The sequence below is a fragment of the Peromyscus leucopus genome, chromosome 12 (genome assembly GCF_004664715.2).
Source record: "Peromyscus leucopus breed LL Stock chromosome 12, UCI_PerLeu_2.1, whole genome shotgun sequence".
Lineage (NCBI taxonomy): Eukaryota > Metazoa > Chordata > Mammalia > Rodentia > Cricetidae > Peromyscus > Peromyscus leucopus.
In genome coordinates, this window is record NC_051073.1 from 78,228,423 (window position 1) to 78,246,313 (window position 17,891).

General features: G+C 51.9%; 1 protein-coding gene across 1 annotated transcript in view; it reads right to left on the reverse strand.

The window, feature by feature from the left end:
• Gnb1l (G protein subunit beta 1 like) overlaps nucleotides 1-16,638 on the reverse strand; it is a 73,920-nt gene extending 57,282 nt beyond the window's left edge. Inside the window, exons 1-2 of the mRNA XM_028854178.2 lie at nucleotides 16,525-16,638; nucleotides 16,300-16,396 (exon numbers count right to left, since the gene is read on the reverse strand). The gene's annotated coding sequence lies outside the window, so the exon portion shown is untranslated. The remainder of the gene's footprint in view (nucleotides 1-16,299; nucleotides 16,397-16,524) is intronic.
• Nucleotides 16,639-17,891: the final 1,253 nt, after the last annotated feature.

Here is a 17,891-nt window from a genome sequence, read left to right on the forward strand (position 1 = left end):
GGGAGACCCGGGTGTGCAGGACCCTGCCGGGAGACCAGGGTGTGCAGGACCCTGCCGGGAGACCCGGGTGTGCAGGACCCTGCCAGGAGACCTGGGTTTGATCACCAGCACAAACCAAAAGAGTGTTATTATTAGTGACAGGGACACACAGTTGTAATTCCAACACCCTGGGGGCTGCCTGTACTACACAGAGAGCCCCTGGGAAACACAGTAAAAACAACAAAATGTATTTTATTTTATAAGACAATAAAAATATATTTTAAATTAAAAATAATAAAAACATTTAAACAAACATTTCACCATAAAACAGTGATTGACAAATAAAAGCACGAAAACATAGTGTTTTTGGTCATTAAAGACGCACAAAACAAGACTATAATAAAATGTCACTGTGTACTTAGCAGAATGGCTAAAATAGAAGAAGCTGTCACCAATTCCTGGAAGATACGTGAAGCAGCAAACAGCCACACTCTGTAATGGGATTATACATACAGTGGTACAACCACTTTGAAATAAAGTTTGGTCATTTCTTCAAAAACAGTCCCAAACTGGAAACAACCCAAACATCCATCAACAGCTGAGCAAACAGCCGTGTACCCACACAATGGAACATATGCACACTCGACCGTAAGAGGGGAAGTACTGACACACGCTTCCCCGTGAATGCATCTCAGAACAATCAGAAAGAGTAAATACTCCGAGTCTATTTATATAAAATTCTAGGAAATGCTAACTGACCTACTGGGAACCAGGGAAGGGAAGTGTGGAAAGGGGGAGGGGAATGCACACAAGGGCCGGAGGAAACTTTGAGGACAATGTGCCCATTGTGCTTAAGACAGTGTGGCAGTTTATCCCAGGTGTTGAAAACTATCAAGCTATTACTTTAAATATGTAGTTTAATGTATATAAATGTTTCATTTTTTCTAAAACTTAACAACTAAAACAAAATTAAAACCAATTAAAAAATCCATAAAAAAAAAAAGGCAGAAGATGCCAGGCCATGGTGGCACACGCCTTTAATCACAGTACTCAGGAGGCAGAGGCAAGAGGATCTCTGTGAGTTTGAGGCCAGCCTGGTCTACAAAGCAAGTTCCAGGACAGCTAGAATTGTTACACAGAGGAACTTTGTCTCAGGAAACTTTGTCCAATGAAAAAAAGCAGGGAGGGGCTGAAGAGATGACTCAGTGATTAAAAGAACTGGCTGCTCTTGCAGAGGACCAGGGTTCAGTTCCCAGCACCTACATAGTGGCTCATAACCCCCAGTAATTCCAGCTCTAGGGGTCCAATGTCTTTTTCTGATTTCTGCAGGTATCAGGCATACATGTGGTACACATACATACATGTAAGCAAAACACTCTTACACACAGAACTAAAGTAGTAATAATAATTTAAAAAATAAACCACAAGCCGGGCAGTGGTGCATGTCTTATACCAGCACTCGGGAGGCAGAGGGAGGCAATCTCTGAGTTCAGGGCCAGCCTGGGCTACAGAGTGAGTTCCAGGATAGTCAGGGCTACACAGAGAAATGTACAGGGCTGCCTGTACTACACAGAGAGCCCCTGGGAAAAACAGTAAAAACAAAATGAATTTTATTTTTCCAAATAAGACAATAAAAATATATTTAACATTAAAAATAATAAAAACATTTAAACATACATTAATAAAATCAAACCTGAGCCAGGTATTGGGGTGAACACTGGAAGATCAGAGAGACAGAACAAGCCACAGCTAACCTCACCTGGCCAACTTCTCAGCTGATCTTGTTTCCTCAGACTGGAAGCTTCTGAGTCCTCATTCAGAATGGGTCTCAGCTGAACTGTGCTGCTAGAAAGCCTGAAAGCTTAACCAAATGCTTCTAGTTTCTGGTCCTCACGCCTTATATACCTTTCTGCTTTCTACCACCACTCCCTGGGATTAAAGGCCTGAGTCACCATGCTTGGCTGTATCCTTGAACAGATGGATTTCTGCCTCTGGAATGCTAGGATTAAAGGTGTGTGTTACCACTGCCTATCCTAAGTATCTAGTGGCTTTTCTGTTCTCTGACCCCAGGTAAGTTTATTAGGGTACACAATATTTTGGGGAACACAATACCACCACAGAGAAACCTTGCCTAAAATCAAAAAACAAAAAACCAACAAACCACAAAACACCGTCTAAGAGGAACAAATGTAAGTAAGCAGAAAAAGTTGCTCACTCAGCCACCAGGGAGATGCAAATTAAACAAAAACCAAGATCAGTGAGTATCGATCGAGTGGCTAGAAGAAAGAAAGGAAGGCAAAACCAAATGGTCCCAAGAATGTGGCAGCTGGTCGGGCGGTGGTGGTGCACACCTTTAATCCCAGCACTTGGGAGGCAGAGCCAGGTGGATCTCTGTGAGTTCGAGGCCAGCCTGGTCTACAAAGCAAGATCCAGGACAGGCACCAAAACACCAGAGAAAGCCTGTCTCGGAAAAGAAAAAACAAAAAAAGAAAAGAAAAGAATGTGGCAGCTGAAACTCTGAGGCGGCTGGTGAGAAGGCATGCTGGGTGAGCACTCTGAACCCAGCAGTTCCATTTCTAGTGTTTCAAGAGAGATGGAAACTTAGGTGCAAACAAAAAAGTCTCTCCATGAATGCTGAGTTTCATTCATAATCTTTCCACACAGAAAATAACCCAAATGACCCTCCTCAAGCAAACCAACTACAATTGAGGACCAAGCTATCAACAAATCCAACAGTTGGATTAATTCCCAGAAAATTAATGTAAGTAAAAGGATACATGATGTTCGGTTCTGTTTCTAGAGCATTCTAGAGAAGGCAAAGTGGAGCTAGGAAGGAGCCTGGCGGCTACCAGGGTCAGGTATGCTGCTGCAGTCATGCTAAGCCTCACTCTGACAAACGCTGCCACCACACTAAAGTATCTTCCAATCTACCCTGAGGTAAAGATTTGATGGGAGCCAAGCATGGCGGTACACACTCAGAATTCCAGCACTTGGGTGACTGAGGCAGGGGGATTACAAATCTCAGCCAGTCTGGGGTACAATGCCAGACCCTGGGGGTGGGAGGAAGAGGAAGATAGAGAACTGAGTACATAAACAAAGAACTGGAGATCTCCGAGCAGAGTCCACTCCCACACGGTACGCTCTGGCTATGCACTGACCCCCTTCCTCAAAGGGCAGGATGAAAAGGGCAAGTGCAGCGGAGAAGCCCGGGGAACACCAGCTCTGCCAGCCGACCAAGGTCAACACTGGCAGTGCGGAGTCACACGGATGACACACACTGATGGTTTTATGTGAGAACACAGGCACCTTATCTTGGTGTTCTTCCTCCCTATACCCACGGCCACGGTGTGATCACGAGGCAAACAAGCGACAGGCCAACCGAGGAACGTTCCCGGGCACCAGATGCTGTGCCTCACAGCTGCCGCGGTCAGCAACAGTAAGGAGGAGACCGTCAGGGCTAACGGGCTAAGGGGACAGGAGAGGAGACGCGAGGGAGGGGTCCTGGGACAGAACAGGACATTAGGTTCAATTCAGGAGTCTGCATTCAGCCTGGATTTCGCCCTCAGTGGTGCCCAACTTAAGATCTCCCTGAGAGAGAGCAGACTCCCCCTTCTGTGTACACTAACATGCTCGGCCCCTGCTCGCCTGGCCATTCTATGGAAGTCTATATCCAAATAAAACATACTATGCCATACATGTGGGGTCATTTTCTCGTACTCTTGTGGATGGTACTTAATTGGCCACTACTAGATGATGAAAACTCAATTCTTGTTTAGACATTTCTGGCTAAAAACATTGCTGCTGCTGCTGGGCTTTGGCGGGGGGGTTGGGGGGCATTCAAGACAGGGTTTCTCTGTATAGCTTTGGAGCCTGTCCTGGAATTCACTCTGTAGACCAGGCTGGCCTCGAACTCACAGAGATACACCTGGCTCTGCCTCCTGAGTGCTGGGATTAAAGGCATGTGCCACCACTGCCCAGTTGCTGTTGCTGGTAAGATAGGTTCTTCCTATGTAGTGCTGGCTATCCTAGAACTCACTCTGTAGACCAGGCTGGCCTCTGACTCAGATCCTCCTGCCTCTTCCTCCCAAGTGCTGGATTAGAGACTGTGCGGATGGTGTTTTGCCTCCATGTATGTATGTGTACCACATGTGTGCAGTGCCCACGAGACCAACAGAGGGCATTAGAACCCCTGGAGCCAGAGCCATGAAGGTGCTGAGAACTGAACCCAGGTCTTCCTCAAGAGCGCGTGCTCTTAACCACCAAGCCCTCTCCTAGCCCCAGAAGGCACTGTCTTTGGACACAAAGCAGCATGCCGGGAAAGAAAGGTCAGCGTTTCCCTTCGGTGCAGGGCACTTGTCAGAGACAGGAAAGCCTCAGAATCCAGAATCCACCAACGGGGCAGGCTGAAGGAACACAGCCAAGGCCATACGCAGGCGTGCAGGAGATGCACATAAGGGCGCAAGTGGGCTTCCTCCCACCTCCGCTTGGCCAGCACCTTCCAGGATCCGCTAGAACAGCGATCCCCGAACACTTCTGGTCTGAGCAGAGGCCTCTCTGACGGAAGAAATCAGTGGCCCCATGCAGCTCTAGCCAGCCTCCTGGCTGCCATGGCCAGTCCCACGTGCTCTCTCTCCTCCGTGGAGCTGCGGCCCTGAGCTGTCCAGCCAGACAACTGGCCTGGTGGTCAGTGTAAAGCCCAGGCACCCAGGATTGAGCACAGCCCTCTGTCCCGTGGATTCCACAGTCCGTCAGAAAACCACTTCCAATACCTTCTCAGTCACTGAGACTGAAAGCCACTGAGAAATATCACTTTTGTGGCCTTGGCTCTGAGCCCAAGACATGGGTGGGAGCTGCTTCCAGAGCAACCCAGCAAGAGACCTCAAGGCCCGTGAGGGGTGGTCCTGCCATAAATAACACCAACATTTCCACAGAGGCAAGGCCTGCCTCCAGTGTGGCAGTGAAGTTGTTCCCTGTCCCACAAGGAACTCAACACACCCCCAGGCAGGGCTCATGTGCCGCCAGCTCTGGCGTCCCGAGACCTGGTCTCTACCTACATCAGATGCTGCAGCTCAGCCCAGGAAAGACCCCAGGAGGCTGGACCTGCCCACGCCCATGCAGCCCCTCCCTGCCCCAAGTGCGCGGGAAGCAGGTCTGCCGAGGTAACTCAAGCTGCACAAAGAAACCATTCCTGGAATGGGGCTCCGTGTGGCGACTCCGAGTCAAAGGCACACTTCATTGCTGCGCTCCAAATCCCAGGCATTGTCAGGGCCTTCCCCCTTTGAAGCCTCGCTGAGTGATTGAAGCGTCTACTTTCTGAGGGGCAGATAGCGCTGGGCCAGTAATCTGACTCTAAGCCACGGGATAAAGGTAGTTTGTTTCCTCTCAGCCTGTCTGTCAACACCTCCTCAGTAATTAGCCCTAATTATTACAAAGGGCCAGCCTCCCATTCGGTTATTAAATCAGAAATGGTATCATGGCTGGGCATCTGTCAGCGCCCCAACTGGCGACCTTCGATTCACTGAATCCTCTGTCAGTCTCCGCCTTGGGAAGTACCCAGGCAGGCAGGGAGGCAGCAGCTTCAAAGATGCGGAACCCAGGAAGCATTCTGGGGCAGCGGGGAGGCAAGGAGGACGGCAGGAAGATAAGGAAGACAGCAAGGAAGCCCAGTGCCAACGTGGGAACTGGCACCTTCCCCAGGCCTGGAGGGCAACACTCCAGTCACAGCCTCACCTCGTGCACTCCAGGGCTGACCGCTATCCTCTGTGAACGTGTAGACAGCGCTCTTTCCCCTGGAGGGCAGGATGCCCCGGGGCTGCATGGGACATCCTCCATGAGAAAGACAGGCAGGCTGCTGCCTTGGCAGACGGCTCCGCCTGAGGCCCAGGGAAGCCCTTACCTAGCCTGTGAGGTTGCACAAGGATGTTCTCCAGCTTACACCATACTCCTGAGAGCCCTGAGCAGGCAGGACGACCCCACAGCCTGGGCCAGAGCCTCGACGTCTCCCCAGGAGAAATAGGTAGCTGCTCGTTCTACAACAGAGGCCTGGCACCTGGCAAGCGTTGCTCTGGCTCTGAGGAGGTGCTGACCAGCAGGGCTCATGTACTTCCCTGGGGGCAGCGTCCAAGCCCAGTCCTCCACACCTCCTGGCCAGCAGTACCTTCTGGTCACTCATCTCATCAGGTCTCAACAGGCCCCAGTGACTTAGGTGACAGAGAGCAGCCCTGCCTCCTATTGGGCCTGCCCTGCTGGAGATACAGCCCATGTGATAGACCAGGGCAGTACGCACAGGTCACCACAGCCCTCCTCCCGGCCCACCAATGCTATTCCTCTCGTTTCTCAGGAGTGCCACCATCGAGTCCTTGTCAGGTACACAGACAGCCGAGTCCTCACGGCTAACAAATGCCACAGTGGCAAGGCCGGGCTAGTGGAGTAGTGTGAGTAGGTCTCACCCTTGCTGCTTAAAAATCTCCCTGGAGTATGTGAGGCGGAGTACTGGTCAGCCCTGTCTACAAGGGCTTCCAGTCAGTGACTGAGCTGAAAGGTAATGCCAGGATGGAGCTTCTGAGCGGCAGGGCGGATAGGGGTTCTCCAAGAGCAGGCACCTCAAGCTGCACCCAAGGGCGCTCACTGCTCAGGCGTGGTCTAAGGAGCCCGAGAGGAGTGAGGAAGGAAGCCTGCTCCGAGGCACTGATGGCAGAGGTGGGCCCAGCTAGCACCGGGCACAGCCCTTCTCTGTCTGAGCACACGGCAAGTGTGCTGCCCTACGGAATGTGACCGTCCTTTGTGCTAGGACCAGCTTTAGGGCCCAGTAACCAAGTCCCCTTGGAGAAGGTGTCCTTAGCCATGGTGGTGGGGACACTGTCCACCAGCGCCAAATGTCTGGGCCCTTGTACTGTACAGACAGACACCAGGGACAGAATGGGGGAAGGGAGCAGTTGGATGTCTCTTTCCATCTGCCTGGTTGCTCAGCCACTGGTAGCTCAGCCATTGGTACAGCAAAAGAATCTGACAGACAGACAAGCATCTAAGAGCCACCTACACGCCACGGCACTTAGCGTGCTGGGCTCACCCACCCACAGAGCCCTCCAGGGCTTAGTGCCTGCTACAGAGGACACAGCGGTTCAAGGTTACTAAGGTAACTCGGGATTCTGCCATCCTAGAGAACTGGACCAAGCGTGCTGCCCACAGACACAGTGATCCCAGGCTGTGAGACACAAGTACTGAAGAGCCGGGGGAGGGCACCCCAGAGCCCACTGCACTACACTCTCCTCCCCTGGGACCAAATGGGGTTCAACAGTTAGCCAACTCGAGGAACAAGGTGCAGGTGGACATTTCTCTACCATGAAATCGAGACTCCTTGTAAAACCAGCTAACTACGGAGAGACTAGGCCAGAGTGCAGCCAGGGAGCAGTCAGTGGCTGAGGCCAGACCCAGGCTATGCTCCATGGAGAAGGGAGAAACAGGATCCTCTGTCAGTCAGGATACAACAGGCTGCACTATGGCATGTGCATGTACACACACACACACACACACACACACACACACACACACACACACACACTCCTCAGTGGCCTCACACATGAAAAATTTATTGCATGCTCAGATTACACAGCCATTATGGTTGTCAGATTCTCTGCCCATCACAGGCCTTGACAGAAGACTCTCCCTTATCCCAGTCACACTAACAAGGAGACTCCAACTCCAGGCTTAATGTCAAAGGCAACACATGAGACTTTAGGAAAACAGGACAATGCCTTTGAACCCTCGTGTAGGGAAAATTTTCTTAAATAATAAATGAAACAAGCCCATGTACAGAACAGCTAGGAACAGCCTACTCAGGCTAGAGACTAGCAATTCCACACCTCAGCACTGGCCCCAAGACCCTGAGGGGCCTTGCTGCACACAGCACAGAGAGCTGCCCACAGCACTGCTGAAAACTACATGAAAATAAAACTCATCGCCGGGGTGGTGGTGGCGGTGGCGGTGGTGGTGGCGGCGGCAGCGGCGGCGGCGGCGGTGGCGCACGCCTGTAATCCCAGCACTCGGGAGGCAGAGGCAGGCAGATCTCTGTGAGTTCGAGGCCAGCCTGGTCTACAGAGCGAGATCCAGGACAGGCACCAAAGCTATATAGAGAAACCAAAAATAAATAAATAAATAAACCTCATCTTGAGCATTGTTCTAGGCTGACATACCCCAAATTCTTCAGCTGAAGCCCTAGTCCTACTGTGTGCCAGAACATGCTTATATTTGGATACAGTGCCTGAAGAAGTGATACTGGTAGAGTATCTTTAGGTAGGCCTGATGCGGTATGCTTAGTGTCCCCGTAGATTAGGACATGGAAACACATGCAGAGGGATGATTGGGCAAGGACACAGGGAAGATGGCCACCCACAAACCAAGGGGAGGTCTTAGGAAAAACCATTCTGCCTGAAGCTTGACCTTGGATTTCTCCACTCCAGAATCATGAGGAGACACATGTACACCATAGGTTACAGGCCCCCCCTTTCTCCACAATGGCCTCCAATGTGAACAGCTGCTTACTCAGCTTAATACTGAGTAACTCGCCTGTGGTGGTCTGAATAGGAATGACCCCCATAGGCTTATACTTGAATGCTTAGTCATCAGGGAGTGGCACTATTTGAAAGGATTAGAAAGATTAAGAGGTGTGGCCTTGTTAGAGGAAGTGTGTCACTTGGGGTGGGCTCTGAGGTGTCAAGAACCCATGCCAGGCCCAGAGTCTCTTTCTCCACATGCTCCCCACCGTGGTGAAAATGGACTAGACCTCTGAAACTGTAAGTAAGCCCCCAGGTAAATGCTTTCCTTTAGCCAGGCGGTGGCAGCGCACGCCTTTAATCCCAGCACTCGGGAGGCAGAGCCAGGATCTCTGTGAGTTCGAGGCCAGCCTGGGCTACAGAGCGAGATCTAGGACAGGCTCTAAAACTACATAGAGAAACCATGTCTAAACAAAACAAAACAAAACAAAAAATTGTTTTCCTTGAAGAGTTGCCTTGGTCATAGTGTCTTTTCAGGGCAATAGAACAGTGCCTAAGATGCCACCCCACATGCGGAGGACCTTTGTAACTCAGGTGCAGCTGTGGCTTCCTTTGGCCACAGTAGTGTAGGTGGGGTGACACATACCACCCGTGACCCACGGTTCCCCACAGCATCACTGGACTGTGCAGTAGTATGTGCAGATGGGGGACCTGCTGCTAAGCGTTTCTGAGGTACAGCAGTGAGCAGAGCATATCCAGTCCATTCCCAGACACACACGGGGCAGACGGCAAACGAGGTGTCCACTCAGGTCACTGAGGTTCTTAAGATCCTGACAGAGGCTGTAGGAGTGACAGCTTTACTTGCTCTGCCCTACTGCTGGGTCTTGAACTCTTCCAGTTTTGCTGATCACAACGTCATGGCAGACAGTCACAGGGACTCAGGCCGCAGCCAGGGCACAGTGGATAACCTCATTTCCTTCAACCCTCCTGAGCACCCAGTGAGGACAACCTAACACCTAACAGGGGTCAGGTGAAGAAGCAAGTGTGACTAAACTCGAGCCCACTCTCAGATCCCACACACCGCGATTACATACCACAACCGCCACGGCGTGAGCGTGTGGTCAGACATATGCACGCCTAGAACTGTTAATGTGGTGAACCTAAGCATTGGATATCCCTACCAAGAGCAAGAAGGAGCCCATCTGCCATACCGCTGGCAACTCCGCACATGTAAAACATAAACTCACAGAACTACTGGTTTTCTGTAGAGCGGCTCCAGTTTGGGTCTTAAATGCTCTACAAAGCACATGTGTTAAAGGCCTGGTCCCCATCTTGGCTCTGCTGGAAGGTAGTGGAACCTTAGGGGGGTCTCATGGAAGGTTTCAAGTCACAGAAGTGCCCTTGAAGGGGATACTGGGTCCTCTGCCCCTTCTTACCATTTTTTCCTCATCCTGGACATGAGGCGAATGGTTTTGTTACGTGTTGCCACCATGATAAGCTACCAACAAATAGTGGACTAAAACTTCCAAAACTGATTATCTCAGTCCTAGTTACAACAGGAAGCTAATGAGTATTTTTATGACCTTTAAAAATGTCATCTTTAGCCAGGCGGTGGTGGCGCATGCCTTTAATCCCAGCACTCGGGAGGCAGAGGCAGGCGGATCTCTGTGAGTTCGAGGCCAGCCTGGGCTACCAAGTGAGTTCCAGGAAAGGCGCAAAGCTACACAGAGAAACCCTGTCTTGAAAAACCAAAAAAAAAAAAAAAAAAGTCATCTTTAATCCATCTTGAGTGTATGCTAGCACACTGATATAGGTGTCCTGCTCTACTACATTCTAGAAAGCCAACCAGTTATCCAAGTGGTTTTACTGACATGCATCCAAAACACCAACAACAATGTACTAAATTTTCAATTATATGCCTCTAACATGGTTTTCCTCACTATTGTTTCTCTCTATTCCAAAATCCAAGTGCTTCAAATGTTGTAGTTTTACAAAGTACTCCAGCATCTCAGAGGACTTTATTACCAGTCTTCTCTGGTTTATGGTTTTCCTTGGAGATAGGTCTTTTAAAAACCTTTTGCTAGTGCCCATGGTCTATTTTTTAGAGATAAGATGTTGGGATGTTTCCCAGGGAAGTGAGAGGCACACACTAATCAGAGCCTTGTCTGCCACCTTGTCAAGTCCAGGGGAGTCCTCCTCTAGGCCATCTGTCCGAGTGCCAGCATGGGTGAACGGCCAGCCCCCCCCACACACACACAGGTCTAATCTGATCGCCTTCTCTCCCAGGGACTAGACCACCTGGTGGCGGGTGGGCGCTGCTGTCACTGTTGCCGTAGACAAGCTCCTCTGTAATGGTCTGAAGACCACAGTCCAACCTCTTGTTCTTCCCACAGACACCTGGGAGCAGACAAGCTGGTTGCTGCAGCTAAAAGGCCCTCCCTCCTTTCCTCAGTAGCAAGAACCCAACCACAGTGGGTAGACTCATCTTCTAAATAGGACCAGATTAATTTTCTAGATCACCTAGACTCTGCTGACTGCTCTCAAGCCTGCCAACCAGAGATGCCAAGCAGTGGGCCTTTGGACATAGGCAGACCAGTACACAGGCCTTCAAGAGATGCCCAAGGAAGATCAGGGCCAGCAGGGACGGTGGCAATTTCAAGCACAAGAGTTCACTTCAGGTCCAACAGAGGGCAGATGCATTTGGGGCCAGCAAATGGCGAGGGTCAGCGAGCAACCATCATCCCAGAGAGCCATTCCAGGTTCCACCATCAGAGCCACAGGCAGGCCCAGCCATAGGCAACTAAAGAGTAAGAGAACAGTCCATTCCAGCAATGAGCACTCATAGGAACAGCTGGGCAGCCTGGAACAGAAGCCGAGGACTACAGCAAAATCATTTCTGTTAGCAACATTCCCAGCTCTTTTGTGTATACAATGTCTGTGCTTACAAACAATTGACAAATAAACCACTTGGACCCAAAATGTCTCCTTAGTAAGTTACCAAACAACCCAACAACCTGCTCTAAGTCTCACCGGATGTTTGCTCATCACAGCCCCTCCGAAAGCAGCCAGCTGTATTTTCAGTCTATGGAAGCTTTCCTCTCGTCTAAGAACTCCTAAGTAGACGCACGCTGTGTGCTGGGCAGCTACGTCTCCATCCTCAGATCGACTTGGCTCAAAGGAGTGTGCATGCTCTGCTCTCTCTAAAACTCATCCTTGTGCAGAACTGGTCTTTCTTCATTCCAGGCCTCACATTCCCATCTGCTGCCCGCTCTTCTCTTTACCTAGAGCTCTCAGAAGTCAGATCCCAAGGCCACCCAACACCTGGCACTCCCTCCCCCATCTAGCTCCCCCCCTCCTCCTATCAGACCCTCTCACTTTCGTAGCCTCCATTGGGAACCACCGCTGCATACCTGTGACCCTTGGCTGGGCTCTGCTGACAGAATGGGTAGAGAACTTCTGTTCACAAACACTGTTAGCAGCGACCATAACACAGCAGCATGCCAACTCGGGTTTATTGAGACCAGCAATGGAAGCTCAATCTGCCAGGAGATGCAAGTCATTCCCATCAGCGGGGTGAAGTGTTGAAGCATCAATGTGACAGAACACTCTGTGTGTGTGTGTGTGTGTGTGTGTGTGTGTGTGTGTGTGTGTGTGTGCAGAGCAGGGGCAGGGGCTTTTGTAAGGATAACCAGGTGTAGTGAGAACGTTGCCATGTAAAAAGGAGAGTGACTAGAGGTGAACCTAGCAAGAGGCTTAGCTCCTACCCTCCTGCATTCAATCCTCCCAGCTGGCCAGGGCTTCAAATAAGACCCCAGGAAGTATGGTTCTCAGCCAAGATGTCATCTTATCCCTCAGAAGGATGACTATGGCTGCTTCTGCACTGCTCATAAGAAATAAATCCACCCAGTGTACTATGACAGATGAGTGGCCCAAGCAACATTTTTGGAACCAAAGGCACTATTAAGTAAAATAAGCCCAGGTAGAGATAAATGCCACACATGTCTATATGACGAAGCCATCAGGGTTGATGTGGCAGAAAGAGAAGGCAGATAATACTTAACACGACAGAAAAGACCAGGAGGAGACACGAAGCTCAGATAACTCCATGACACAGTGTGCCCTTAGAGATGACAATAATGTATTTCATATTTTACAAGGAACCACGAGGGGAGTGCAAATACAATCCCATACAAAGAAATGATTAATGTTTAAGAGACTAGCCATCACCAGACTGAATCATTATTCATCTATGTATCCAATTATATTGTACTCCATAGATATACTATTTAAAAAAACAAAAATAAAAAAGATTTAGTCCTAGCATTCACAAGGCAGAGGCAGGGGGTTTTCTGTGAGTTCAAGGCCAGCCTGGTACATATCAAGTTCCAAGCCAGCCAAGGCTACATAGTGAAACACTGTCTCAAAAACAAAAAACCAAACCAAGCACCCAAAGGATTCACAAAGGAGCCGAGGCACCCTTCAAGCAGCCTTCTTTGCATTATAGGCTAGCCTGGGAGGTCACAGAGAGCAGGTAGAAACACCAACAGGGTTCTTTGTGGGGGCAGCATCTGGCCACCGTGCTACAATCTGATGGGGCTGATCTACAGTCCTTCCTGCAGGAACTGGCAGGTGGAACAGCACGTCCAGGTGTGGGGTGGGACCTCAGCTAGGGGCCCAACACAGGCCCACATTCTGGTAGGAGTTGGGCAAGCTCACATGCCTGTCTGTCTAGCTATCCAGCCACAGGTCAGTGGAGTCATCTGTAGACAGCACTGTGCTGTCTGGGTGCTGTGGGACTCCCTCGCTATGTATGCACAGCGCTTTCCCACGAGGAGCATTGCTGCACACCTGTCTGTGTGCAGAACGCAAGGATGAGAAGTAAGGAACATAAAGGTTGGCTCTTGCGGGATCTCTGGGACACTATCCAGCCACCATGGGGTACCCAGAGATTCTTCCTGGTCTCCTTCGGCTTTAGAGCTCTTCTCTTTTCTGGGGTTCTCAGCTCCCCATATGAGCTGATTCTAGCTTCCAAGAATAAGAGTTATTGAATTTTGAAGATACTGAGACAAGTTTGGAGTCTGCGTCCTTTGGATGGGAGGCAGCTAGCCTTGCAGCACTATAATCAAGGCTACATGCACAACCAGACTGGTTCAGGGGCTCTTGGGGTCCAGAGGAGCTCTTCTTGGCCAGCTGCCACTCAGGCCAAGAACTTCTGGATATAGAGTTAGGCCTCAACAAGCAGGGGTTGGAGGGAGCAGGTAAAGCAGGCCTCAAGGGATCATCCATATTGAGAGCTAGGGCCACTGGGAACCTGACTATGTGATGCCTTACTGTGGGTAGCTGTGCAGCCACACTGGTGGCTGGCCGGGTGTGGAAGGCACAGGACAGGAGACAGTGGCATCGCACTCAACAAAACTGTTTGGGTCTTGAATAACTGCTTTGAGATCCTGGCAGAAGAGTTCATAATCATCTGGCAAGGGCAGGTCCCTGTTGAGGTAAGGAGCCACCCAGGCCCAAGCTAGGCTAGGCCTGTCAGTCAGCTGAGGCTCTCACGGACACAGTTGAGATTGTCCTGATAGTGTTCAAAGTGGAGGGCATATAATCTCCCAGCTGGGTCAAAAAGTCGTCTAACAGCCATGGAAAGCTAGGAACCCAGTGGAAGTCCATCCGGAGTGGCCAGGGGTCTGGTATGCATCCAGCTGGAGAGCCCCTTTCTGTAGGCTTAGTGCCAGAAGAATCATTAGCTGAGCTATTCCAATCCATGGTGGTGTCCACACACATGGGGTTCCCATGGCGGGATCTCTCAATCCAGGAATCCACAAAGGGGTCGTGCCGTGAGGTAGCATCCATCTGCTGCCAAGGGTGTGCATTGGTAAAACTGGCTGTCACCTTCATAGGATTACCAGGGCTCTGCTGACGGTACCTGCCAGGAAGCATGCCACGAGCAGAGGAAGGAAAGGCCCACGTAAGGCCTGGTGCGGACAGAAGAGGCAGGCACAACACAGCAGGCCAAGAAGCAGCTGGACAGGGTGTGACAGACTGCCATTCCAGGGAAATGCTGAGGGCCGGGGGAGGCGAGCCGGTAAGAGTTGAGAGACTGTCAGATGCCGGCCATCATCCAAGGGAATCTCTCCAAAAACAAGGTGGGGAAGAGCAGGAACCAGGCCCAACCACCATCACTGAGCGGGCAGGAGAGGCCCAGGGGCTGGTCTGGGGAGGCAAAGGAAAGAGACAAGTGCTGCCCGTGACTTCCAAGGTGTAATGACAGATGCTGTCAATCCTAGAAGGGGCCAGATCAGAACATCAGGGATGCTAGGGCAATGGCAGTCGCAACTGTCATGTGGACCATTCCTGCTGAGTGCTGACCACCCACCACCCACAGATGGAGTACTGTTACTACTGCCGAGGAAGTGACAAAGTGATGTGTGTGCAGCCACACACCAATTAGTAAATGACAGCGAAGGGGCAGACCCCGTCCGTGGAGACACATGCACCCACAAATCATGCCGGAACACTACGGTATGCCGCTGGATCGGAGCGTGCCACAGCATCCCTGCACACCCAGCACCAGGAACACCTGAGAGGTTGCCCCGCTTGGTCTGTTTCCTCCTGCTCCCAGGACTCCAAAGACCACCTGCAGGCAAAGCTACCCAATCCTGAGCACACACACGTTCCTCACCCTCATCCCAGTCAATAACCTGGCACCCTAACCCCCAAAGGTGAAAGTCTGCAATTCCACTTTGGAGTCTTCTGTTGCCACCAGACCTGGCCAGAGCTCCCTCTCACAGCTGGACCCACCCTTCTTCCAAGCTGTAGTCGCAAGGCCACACAAGGAAGTAGGACAAGGAGCCCTCCTCTGGGGCTCACACACTGCTCCAGTCTCTCTACAGAGGGAAGCCCACCACTTGAGACCTCCTCTCAACTCCCTGCACACAGCCCAGTTCTCCATGGGCTCTCTCCTAGGAGCACCAAGTCTAGCACATATCTTCACACCTGGTTTTTCCATGTGTTTACCCCCGACCCAGAGTCAGTTTCCCCAGAGAAGTTCAGCAAGGTGGACCTCCCAAGTGGCTTGCAAGTACCACCAGCACCTACCTCTCCCACCCAAGCATTCTGGACCATTTCAGGTAGGCCCCTAACTCACACCTGAAAGCCCAGCCCTTGACCTGGAATCCACTCCATAATCATGAGCCAGATCCAGTCTCTCGGTGAGTTCTCAAAAAGTCGTGCCCACAAGCCAGGCCCCAAGCCAAGCCCCAAAGCTAGGTGTCAGGCTGCCCACAGACACCTTGTCATACATGCCCAGAAACCAGTATGCCACCCATACCTCCTGCCCCAACTACTAACTTCAGATGTTATCTGCCCACTCACCTGGGTGCCTGCGTGCCTCTAGCAACCTAGGAGAGAGGCGCCCCCACCCTCGCACAGTCAATTCCTGCTTCAGCCTAAGTCTTCCTAACCCTGAGCCAGTCACTCACTTTTTGAGCCTCAAGATCATCCCAAACGCCCTTGCCTATTAGTCTGCGGAACGCTCTCTCTTCTCTCCATCAACCCTCCCTGGTACTAGGTAGTTTTCGCTCCTTTTCCTGATTGGACAGTAATCTACTAGAAGAAGGAGGGCCGCGGCGCATGGGAATCTTCCTCCGCAGGCTGGGCAGTACCTGGCACACCGGCTGCGTTCTTTGCTCTAAGACCCAAGAGACCGGGGGACAGAACTTGCCCAAAGCCAGAATGTGAATGGAGGCAACCTGCACCGCCCACCTGCCATCCAGCCACCGCCATGCAGAGCATCCAGCTCACAAGCTCGGGGTCAATGAAGCCCACCTACCTGAGAATGTGCAAAGCGAGGCCGCCCGGGGCCAGAGGATCTGCTGGCGGACACCGGACAGGGCGGCGGGCTTCCGAGGCCAGGATCCCACAGCCACCTGCAAAGTGAAGGGCGAGGAGAGCCTGAGCGAGATCAGGGGAGCGGGAGCATGACTCCGCAGGACAGAGCCCACACCTCAGCCCGCCGCCCGGCCTCGCGCCGCCACGCTGACCCAGCCCCACTCACCCCGCCGCCGAGGTCCCGGCCGCTTCCTAGGATTTTGCCCAGCGCCTCGCCAGCCACGCCCCCCTCCGGCGTGCGCTCGGGCGCCCCGCACGCCCCACGCTCGCCTTCCCGCAGGGCTGCGCGCGCACGCTCGGCTCGCCGCGCCTGCGCCGTGAACCGTGAGGCCTCTCTGCCTTGCAGACGTCCCTACGGTGCCAGCGCAACAGCCCGGCGCGGGGGGTGATGGGAGTGCGCGCTCAGTGGCTTGCCGCGAGGCCGTGTGCGCAGGCGCCAGCTGGTCCTGTAGCTCGCAGGAGCAGAGGCGGGGCTGCTGCGTTCTCATTTTTTGCTGTCACCTGGAGGACTGCCGAGAGCCAGCGTGGGTCGCGAGGGCCCCGGTACTGAGAGGCTGCTGAGTCTGCAAGCCTGGGGAGCGCATCTCCCCGAGTGGCAGGTCCACACAGTACCTCTCCCCGCCTGGTGCCCATGATCAGAGCCTAATGAGGCCCAACGTCTGCATATCTCCACCCCAGCCGCGAGAAGCAGGGCAAGCTGGCAGCACACCCCTCCGCTTGGAATCATAGCTAACAGCTGCAGGCAAGGCCTGTGGCTTTCTTCGTCTCGCGTGTGCGCGTGTGTGTGTGTGTCTGGACCCCGAGAGGACGATGATGGCTGGCTGCCAGCGCCTGTTGGACAGGGCAGTGCCTAGCCCAGCGTGCTGCCCAGCACTGGGGCATTGTAGAAAGACCAGGAGATGAGCCTCTGTGCCCCTCATGCATATGAGGAACTGTCCCTCTAGCTCCTCCGTGTCCTCGTCGTTTCATCCCACAACCCAGACATATGTTTAGATGGTCCAAGGACCAGTCCTTGGACCAGGAACAGAGGGCTTTGCTACACGGTAATACTCCTGAAATCAAGCACGTGTGTAACACACCAGCTCCCTGTCTGCCCTGCTCCGGTGACTCCTTTCATGAAAGATCTCTGAAATGTTATCTGCATTTACACCCAAACTCACTCGCTTTGATCCTTGAAACGGGAATCAAAGATCACATTGTACTTTCCAAGGGTCTGTGGGGTTTTCAGTAGCCTGGGCCAAAAATAATAAAAGTGGCACCCAACCAGGAAACACCTCCTTGAAGTGTGAATGAAACTTGGATTTTTTTTCAGTTGTATCTTTCCTAATTGACCTGATAATTTAAACTTCCTCCCTTAAGGGAGGGGTTGTTCCTGTGAATTCCAATCGCCCTCAGGCCCCAAGCAGCTGGAACCAGCTCATGACTAAACAGCAGAGAGTGAGCAGCAGGCTTGAGAAAAAGACCACACAACCAAGCCCCTCCTACAAAGAAAGCCCTTTTTTCAAATTGCCTTTTAGTTTTATTTTAGGGCAT